This window comes from Cryptotermes secundus, unplaced genomic scaffold (assembly GCF_002891405.2).
Source record: "Cryptotermes secundus unplaced genomic scaffold, Csec_1.0 scaffold1003, whole genome shotgun sequence".
Taxonomy (NCBI): domain Eukaryota; kingdom Metazoa; phylum Arthropoda; class Insecta; order Blattodea; family Kalotermitidae; genus Cryptotermes; species Cryptotermes secundus.
The window spans coordinates 439,319-445,815 of record NW_019733847.1 but is presented as its reverse complement, the minus strand read 5'-3'; the positions used below and the strand labels follow the sequence as shown (position 1 = coordinate 445,815).

The window sequence follows — 6,497 nt, the reverse complement described above, 5'->3', positions numbered from 1 at the left end:
GTAGAGACAGTAATGGTTAAGTGTGCTGCTGGAATCATGCCGATGTTTTCAGCCTGAATAGTGCACATGGACGGCCCTTGATAATTACCTTGCGTTTTCTTCGTTGGAGTATAATTGTGTTCTTACTGTTACTATTTGTTTTAATTTCATAACCGCATTGCCGCCATTTAAGAGACTAACAGCCAGTAGCTCATGTCTATCGACAAGCCATCCCTGTAACAAGACGTGGAGGCCCATAGGGTTGTGAGACGTCGAGGCTCCCACATTTTCTAGACAATTGGCTCACAGTTGGCTGTGAGATTGTCAGCCGACCGCCTTTTATTCCCCAGGAATATTCCTGGTACTCATTTCTGTTAGATACTGAGTAGACCAAAGGGCCACAGTGCGGAACTAAGAATTAGATTAATTAAAAAATCCAATTATGTCATGGGGAATCGAACCCACGACCTTCAGAATTGTAGAATAGCAACTCAAACAAGTCTATAATGGTATTGAAAGCAAATACAGTGGAGCGTCGATAATTCGGACTAACAATACCACGAGAAAGGTACCATAAAATTTACAAATTCATTCGACTTATTATATCTCCTTGCAGTAAAAATGAATTCCTGCGAAACATGATATTGTGTTGATGGAGCTGTCTCTGGCGGTGAGAAATGTAACCGGGTTACCGCTCGCTTCGAGCCCGGTGTGTAGCTCAGTGTTCGTGGGTTCCGGTCGTTGCTTATGTATAAAATGTGCCTATAAACGTTTTGAATAAATACTTTTACTAAAAATTCAGGTTTTCTATTTAAAATCTAGTAATCCGAAAACAGACCGCCTTTTTGGTCTAATGGTCAGAGTTCCTAGCTACAAATACAGAGGTCCCGGGTTCGATTATCGGCGCTACCACATTTTCTGAGAAGTAGTGGGTCTGGAACGGGGTCCACTCAGCCTCGTGAGGATAATTGAGGAGCTATTTCAAGGAAATAGCGGCTCCGGTCTAGAAAACCGAGATTAACGGCCGTGGGGATTCGTTGCGCTGACCACGCTACACCCTCTATCTGCTAAAGTTGGCACTAACTTCGCCGACAAGCGGCGGTCGCTCGGTCGGTATAATTCGATTGCGGGCTAAAACCACTGAGTAAATCCGAACACAACAATACTTTTATTACGAGGCTTTCTGTAAATGGTTGTGACTTACAGTGCCTATTTTTAGGAACTCCTTTATGAGACATTTTAACCACTATCACCTATATCTGTTGTTGTTGTTGTTAAGTTAAAATTGTTCCTGTGCTCAGTTAATTAATCACTACTCGATTAAGATGTATGGGGAGTGGAGGTATAGCTCCAACATTCTTGACCTCCGCACCAGATGGTGGTGAATGGTCAGCTTCACGTCCCGGCCGCTTTACTCCAAGATGACTGTGGATGAAGATAAGTGATAGGTTGTGTGTCTAATATGAAGAGAGAAGTTGTTGGCATTTTTAATATTGGCACAGAAAAAAGTTATGGTACGTTGCAAAAGATTTCTCTGACGGGTATTATGAAAGAAATGGTAGAGGCGGGGTAGGAAAGTGAATCTGATAACTGCCGCTTTTTCGGAAATGGATTTTCTGATTGAGTCACGCTATCTTCATTGAGAATGTAATTTGAAAAGCACCTGCATAGTTATTTAAAAACCAGACAAAAAGCACAAACTTGTTGAACTTGGTTAGCATATGCTAGCATTCAGCTGGCATTCCACAAGAAAATGCCCTTTCAGGAACGTGATTTTGTATATCTTCTAATTACTTTCAACATTATTAAACTAACTTCATGGAGCTGAGCCCTTCTTGAGAAGCCGCCAGTTGTGCAGCTATTCAAGAAATTCCCACCAATTTATAGAACCCGAAGGTTCATTACCGTGTTCAAAAAAGCCCTCCATTGGTCTCTATCCTAAGCCGAATCAATCCAGTAAATATCACCCCAAACTATCTCTCTAAGATCTATTTTAAAATTATACACCCACCTACGTCTTGGTCTCCCTAGCGGTCTTTTTCTTTCTGGCTTTCCCACCAATATCCTACATGCATTCCTCTTCTCCTCTTTTCGTGCTACATGCTCTTCCCACCTCATCCTCCTTGACATGATCATTCAAATTATACTTGGAGAAGAGTACAATCTCCAACCTCCTGTCACTTCATCTCTCTTCGGTCCAAATATTCTCCTCAACACCCTGTTCTCAAACACCCTCAGTCTGTGTTCCTCCCTAAACTACAACATTCCCGTGAACAAAGTTTTAATGGATACCGTAGTTGATCTATTGCTTCAATATCCACATCGATAAATGCTCATGACTTCTTTCCCCCCCCCCCTTGGCACTAAAGCCCCAGAGGGCCTAGGCCTACCTCCATGAACTTCTCCGTTCACTTCGGTTTTTCTATATCTTACACGTTCGGTAGGACTCCTTGGGCAGGTGATCAGCTCGTCGCAAGGCCTCTACTTTACACAAACGCAGAAAAACGCACACAAACATCCATGCCCTGAGTGGGATTCGAACCCACGATCCCGATTTTCAAGCGAGCGAAGACAGTTCATGCCTTAGACCGCGCGGCTACTGTGACGGGCAGTGTATAAGAATAACATATAAGAATTCAGTCCGTACCTCACAGGAAACAGATCCGAACCCACGATTCCGGCTTCCGAGCGGGCGAAGACAGTTCATGCCTTAGACCGCGCGGCTACTGTGACGGGGAGTGTATAAGAATAATATATAAGAATTCAGTCCGTACCTCACAGGAAACAGATCCGAACCCACGATCCCGGTTTCCAAGCGAGCGAAGACAGTTCATGCCTTAGACCGCGGGGCTACCGTGACCGGCACTCATGACTTTATCTAGTTTAATAATTCTTTTGCAGTAAGGTGAGACTGAGTCCACTTGGCACATCGGCCACTAACTGGCCTATTGTACCAACCTCGGACGATAGATGATGAGTGTGGAACAGTCGGTGGAATGAGAATTGGCAGGGGAAACAGAAGACTGTCGTTAGCCACACAGGAGAGTGACGACAAAGCCGTTCAAGACGTAATGAAGATAAGCATTTAGGTATATTCCGTTTTGGTCCGAAATTCAGCTGTTTCTGAGCTGGCCGTTTCTGCGTAGAAGTGGCGAGGGAAAGGGGGGTATAGGGTCTTGTCCTCCCCACCCCTTTACTAGCTCCCACGTGACTCTGAGCGTCCCGGCGCCCTCTAAATAATCGATAATATAGTCGCCGCACGGCGTCGAAAACTAAGGGGGTTGGAGGGGAAGGGGGAAATACCTCGTAACACTGCTGCCACTACTTTCTGTAGCTGAGGTTACATGAGAAGGAACCACGTAGTAGTGGAACGGAGTTCTCTCGGTACAGGGAACACCGAGGGACGTTTGTTTTTCAGTGTTTAGGGTACAACCCCTATTTTCTGTAATATTCGTCTTTAAGAGGGTGGAAAGGGATTTTTATGCATTTTTTATAGTGCTAAAATTTTCGCAATGGTGTCGTTTATTTCGCAGACGTGATTTTTTTTATACCGGCCCAAGTGTCGCTTTGCTGATGGTGGAAATGCTTAGAGACAAGTAAACGGGGGGCCGGAATCGCCGTTTCGCTAGACAGGTCAGTTTCAGTAGGTGGTGTTCTATTCTTTCTTCTAGCCAGTTCCCTTTTTCTTTTTCTTTCATGTTACATATTTCTGTTCGTGCATTTTAGCACAGTGTAGTATGTTAAATGTTAGATGCAGTCGCAAAAGTAGTGTGCTAGTTTAGTCAGGAACTTTCAAAGCTGCCTCTTTGCACTTTGTATACATATTCCCTCACCACCATCTCTTTGTGTCACTGAACTTTTATGGTGTCTATGGGTGTCATTAGCTTTGTATTAAATTAGTTTGACTGTTTTAATTCTCATACGAGATTTGCCTTTTCAATTATTCCCACACAACATTATATATTTTCTTTAAGATCAATAAAATCTCTTGATTTCATGCACGTAATGACACCATTTTAATATTATACAATGAAGTAAGTTTCCTTTAATGATAATTCATCTTTTAATTATGTGATAGCCTGTATAAAAGGGAATCGTTATTCTACTACTAGATATGTATTTAATGAATTGTATTTTCACGAGAATTTGGAAGGCATTTCCTTAATATTCAGTTTAATCTGATGGCTCTGTTACATGTAGGCCTATAGAATGAAGTGAACATTCCTGCTACAATCTACTGAATCGCTTAATCTGTTATAGGACAGTGACAATTCTAATACATTTACTTCAAAGTCCATAATCCGATATATCTCTCGAATCATTTAAATAATGATTTATGTAATGATCATGTGGTATGTTTACTTGGAGGTAGACCTACGAACCGAAATGTTGAATTAATATCTTCTTTAAAATATTTGGCAATTTCTGTGCATCTGTCCCTATCCTTAGAGCCCAAAAAATTGCAATATTCTGTTTTGCTGCGAATGTCATATATGTTACATATAATTTTCAAATACAGTTATCATTCAAATTATGTTCACTGATCAAATGAACTTCTAATTTATAATGTTATAATAATGTGATATTTGATTAAGACAAATCCATAACCTCAATCATATTTCAGGGAAGTTATGATATTATTAAGAACCCATTCTTTAAATACTTAGAAATTTTCAAGTGGCATAAAATACTTTCGAGAAGATTCTTGTATGAGGAAATATTTTATTTCAATTACACAGACCTACAGAAAGCAGTTTCGTAGCTGTAAGTACACATTTACGTTTCACAATCCAACTTTAATACATTAAATTCAATTGTGGCAATCTATATTGCATACAAGTAATTTAGCATTGCTGTCTTCTACTGATAAATAAGTGTATCTTCTGGGATATAACAACGCAGCAAGCTTATTGACTCTTTTTAATGTAGGTTTATTGCTTTGCTCTCTCTTCGAGACTGAAGTTGCAAGAAATATCTTCTTCATAAAAGTCCATTGATTTTCGCAAAACCTCACGGCGTTATATATCAGAAGATCGAAATCTTTACAGCAACTGTTATGAGAACCTTAAATCCAACACCTACCGATCTTACTTATCTTTGTGGGTTACAGAAATACTGACATGAGAGCAAGGGTACAAGGGTAGCATTATAAACACGGATGGAAGGAGCTTACCCCCAATAAGATTTGTCACTGTGGAAGTAAGACTGTATTGCATCAGAGATCTTGCAAATTAACTTACTTACTTACTTACATACTCACGGAGCTGAGCCCTTCTTGAGGACCCGCCAATTCTAGAGCTACTCTAGAATTTCCCAGCATTTTATGGAACCCGAAGGTTCATTACCGTGTTCAAAAGGGCCCTCCACTGGTCCCTATCCTGAGCAGGCTGTCCCACCAATATCCTATACGCATTCCTCATCTCCCCATTCGTGCTACATTACCTTCTCACCTCATTATACTTGCAAATTAACTGCAAAGCAAAATAAGATAGAAAGTTTCAATCAAACGAGGATAATTTCTTTAACCTAGAAGAATCTATGCAATGATTTCTCTAATTGATTGATTAATTAAAGTCATAAGTACATTTTGATACTTGCAGGACATCAACTGTCTTAGTAGGTTTACAATTATACCATGTGAAAATACAGACGCATAACTTCATGAAGCAGAATTCTTGTTGAGAAACTGATAGTCGCACAATCATTCAAGAACTTAGCCTCCTTCTATCGAATCCATAGGCTTATTGTGATGTTCGCCCTACCCTAAGACAGATGAATCCAGTATTTACCTTAACAATATATTTCTACGTACGTTTTAACACTATTCTGACATCTAAGCCTTGGTCTTGCAAGTGATTTCTTCCCTTCATGTTTTCCGAGCAAAATTTTGTATGCATTTCTCTTCTTTCCTGTTTGCCTTTGTGGGCATCATATTCTATTTGATTGTCTGAATAAAATCTGACATAGACTACAAATTATGAACGTAGTATTGTGTAAGGAATTATATTAAATTATGTGTTGGTAATTGAGCTTCATAACTTCTATTCTTCTCCAAGTATAATTAGAATTATCAAGTCAAGGAGAATGAGGTGAGCAGGGCATGTAGCACGAATGGGGGAGACGATAAATGCATATAGGACATTGGTGGGAAAGCCAGAAGGAAAGAGACCACTGGGAAGACCAAGGCGTAGGAGGGTGGATATCATTAAAATTGATTAGTTACTATAGGTTTCTGGCGATGGAGTACACACTGATATATTGGGTTTTTGGACTCTATCCATCGTCCTGGTTTTTAAGATAACTAATAAAAACACGACGTTTCGGAAACTGTATCTGTTTCCGTCCTCAGGTGAAGGAAAACACCTATTCTGTTGGGTCCGTTAGAAGGTTTCCTTCACCCGAGGACGGAAACAGATCCAGTTTCCGAAACGTCGTGTTTTTATTAGTTATCTTAAAAACCAGGACGATGGATAGAGTCCAAAAACCCAATATATCAGTGTGTACTCCATCGCCAGAAA

The 6,497-nt window shown here is 40.4% G+C and overlaps 1 protein-coding gene across 1 annotated transcript in view; it reads left to right on the top strand.

Moving 5' to 3' along the window:
- The first annotated feature begins 3,386 nt into the window (after positions 1-3,386).
- LOC111868278 (caskin-2) overlaps positions 3,387-6,497 on the top strand; it is a 433,019-nt gene continuing 429,908 nt past the window's right edge. Inside the window, exon 1 of the mRNA XM_023858788.2 lies at positions 3,387-3,612. The gene's annotated coding sequence lies outside the window, so the exon portion shown is untranslated. The remainder of the gene's footprint in view (positions 3,613-6,497) is intronic.